Below are 3,450 nucleotides of genomic sequence, written 5' to 3' on the forward strand. Positions count from 1 at the left end.
CATGGCTTTGCTAACCTTATGAAGTTAGTACATAAAATAAGGATTAGATGGCTTCACAACTGTGATTTAAGATGGATACAAAACTTAAAGGAAAAAACTTGTCAAAACGGGAGTGTAGGTCAAGGAGTGAGCGCTTGCCTAACATGCATGAGATCTTGAGTTCAAATCCTAGCAGAGAAGAAAAAGTTTGTCAGCATAAGAGAAATAGCAATTAGTGAGCACCAGTTTAAAAAAAAATCTCAGTATTACTAAATGCAATAAGAAAATGTGGGGGGCTGGAGAGATGGCTCAGAGGTTAAGAGCACTGACTGCTCTTCCTGTGGTCCTGAGTTCAATTCCCAGCAACCACATGGTGGCTCACAACCATCTGTAATGAGATCTGAAGCCCTCTCTGGTGAGTAGGCGTATATGCAGACAGAACACTGTATACATAATAAATAAAAATCTTTTTAAAAAAAAGTGGAAGCTTAACCCTTCTGTCCTGGTCACCTGTTCTCATCATCTAGTACAGGATCTTAAGGTAAATTTGAGGAAGGGCTGATGGAATGGACAGTTACAGGTAATTTCTTTCCCAGAGCCCTTTGGGTCACTCACTGTTGGGAATGTCTCAATTTGCCAGAAATTATTCCATACCTAGTAGACTAAATATGCCCCCCCCAAGTTTTGAAAGGGAAAGGGGGCATATTGAGTTCTTCACGTTCCTGTTTCCGTCTTTTCCTAGCTCCTCAGGACTTCCAAGTGGGGTTAGAAGGGCATGAGTATAGGGAGACCATGTGTGTGTGACCCCTGGCAGCAGGGACTGAAGACAAAAGACTATAGAATAACATGGGAAAAAAAAAAGAAGTCTTTTTTTCTTTTTTTGAGACAGGGTTTCTGTGTGTAGCCCTGGCTGTCCTAGACTTGACTCACTCTGTAAGTCAGGCTGGCCTTGAACTCACAGATCCACCTGCCTTTGCCTCCCGAGAGCCAGGATTAAAGACATGCATCACCACTACCCAACCAAAAAAAAGAGTTTTAACAATCTGGGCATATAAAATCAATCCAAATGATCAAAATTTATGCAAGCGTAAAGCTTTATGACTTAAGTATTCAAATGTCAACTGGGTCTCTACTGTCTCATTTTTTACCCCCCACAAAATATAAGATCCTGGGGACTGAGGAGCTGGCTCAGCACATAAGCACAAAGACATGGGTTCAGATCCCTAGCACCCGTGTAAAACTCAGCACGGTGGCACGAAACGGCTGTGGCCTGTACCAAGCCCAGCTCTTCATTTCATGCAGTCGGGGTTCTAATCTTATTGCTTAAACTATGGTTGTTCTGTCAAAGACCATGCCAGATACATTTCCCCAAGTCTTTTTTTTTTTTTTTTTAATTCTTCAAAAGTTTAGCTCCAAGGCCAAAAAGAAACTGTGATGTTGAAATCAGATTTCACGAGGTACCACTCCACTTATTCTATATAACTATACTCTTACAACCTTCGGGGCTAAAAACAATGACTGTGAATAGTGCAGCTGAAACTGGATTCATGTGGATTATCAACGAGTAGGCCGAGGAGCCATTCCCGTTACGCGGCTTCGGATTTATAAGTGACCTATTTTGATCATGGCTTTGGATCCCAGATGCTCAGAATTTGGTTCTGCTCAGTGGTAGATTTTTGCCTAATACACAAATTTAAAAGAATGGAATTCCATAATTGAAAGAGACTATACCATTTTCATAACTGAGGCAGATAAACAGTTTCAGTGAAACTGTTGAAAAGGACAAAGCTACTAAGTATTATGACTCCCTGCTCCAGCCCAGAGGGGGTAAATGTATCAAATTAATCCTCTCCCTGTGGGAAGAAAGGAAGTGAATAATATACAGGAAGTAGCAATTGCACATAAGAATTACAAACAATTGTATGCAAGGGTCTATATTGGAAGGCACTGAGGTGTGACCAGTACAAGCAGAACATGAACCCATGATACTTAGACAGAGATGGGTAAGATCTGAGCGTGCGCTGGGTTTTCTATTTCCAGGGGATTTTCAAACAGGTTCAAGATAACAGAACTCAAGTAAAAAAAAAAAAATCAGCATCCCTAGGCTGAATAAAAGGCTAAATCCCAGGGCAGCCAAAGTGTCTGGGACTGCAGACATGCTCCAGGAAAGGGGAAAGTCAATAAACCGAGACGCATACTAATGTAAGTCTCTATAGCATATCCCCCTTTATGGTGAAAGATAAGTAAATATAAATACGGTAACTGTAATCTTGCTTAATACCTGTTTTGTTATATGTAATTTTACTATGTTAAAGTTAAAACCCTCCTTTTTTATTTAAACAGAAAAGGGGAAATGGTGTGGGAGGTCCTTCTATCTATGTGTTGCTTTTATTGGTTTATGAATTTAAAAAACTGCCTTGGCCTATAGCAAGGCAGAACTTAGCTAGGTGGGAAAAGCTAAACTGAATGCTGGGAGAGTCAAGAGAAGTCATGTAGCCCCACAGGAGACAGATGCCAAAACTTTACCTGGTAAGCAACAACCTTGTGGCGATACACAGATTAATAGAAATGAGTTAAATAAAGATGTAATAGTTAGCCAACAAGAAGCTAGAGCTAATGGGCCAAGCAGTGATTTAATTAATACAGTTTTAGTGTGATTATTTCAGGGCTGAGCAAGCTGGAACCAACAAGCAGCCTCCTACAACAAATTGGCATGCTAACATGGTCAACTAAAATCCACTTAAAACCTGAGAGAGTTTGGGAAGGAATTGTAGTCAATAAACAAACAAACAAAACAAAACAAAATAAAAAAAAACCTCAACAAAAAAACCAGAGTTATCACTGCAGCTCATTTAAGTAAGAGGTTTTCCTGATTCAGAGGTAACACTGTTTCATGGTTTGGAAACAGTGGCTTTCTGGACTGTTCTGAGAGCACAAATTCTGGCTTTTTCAAGAGGCCGAGCATTTAAATGGGGTTTGTGAGCAGAGTGCTACAACTTGCGTAATGGCAACATTGACCCTCTGTGTGCCTGATAATGGGGCTGTGAGCATGGCTATCAGAGGCAGCAAGTCTCTCTCTGCCATGTTAGACTGCATGGAGCCAGTAGGCATGACTATGGAGTTGGTCTTAGCCATGCCCACTTATCATTAAAAAAAGGTGCTCCTGGTGAAAAGATAATTACAAATATGTAATAAAGACAAATCCAGATGGAAAAGACCTTTAAATGGGTTGAAGTGTTGGATAAATGTATGTAGGCTTGGGAAAAAATAGACAGTTATAAAAGGAACTAAATGTTTATTAAAAAATAAAGTCTTAGGCCGGGCGGTGGTGGCGCACGCCTTTAATCCCAGCACTCGGGAGGCAGAGGCAGGCGGATCTCTGTGAGTTCGAGACCAGCCTGGTCTACAAGAGCTAGTTCCAGGACAGGCACCAAAGCTACAGAGAAACCCTGTCTCGAAAAAACAAAAAAA

The sequence above is a fragment of the Alexandromys fortis genome, unplaced genomic scaffold (assembly GCF_014885135.2).
Source record: "Alexandromys fortis isolate MF-2015 unplaced genomic scaffold, M_Fortis_MF-2015_v1.1 scaffold_235, whole genome shotgun sequence".
Taxonomy (NCBI): domain Eukaryota; kingdom Metazoa; phylum Chordata; class Mammalia; order Rodentia; family Cricetidae; genus Alexandromys; species Alexandromys fortis.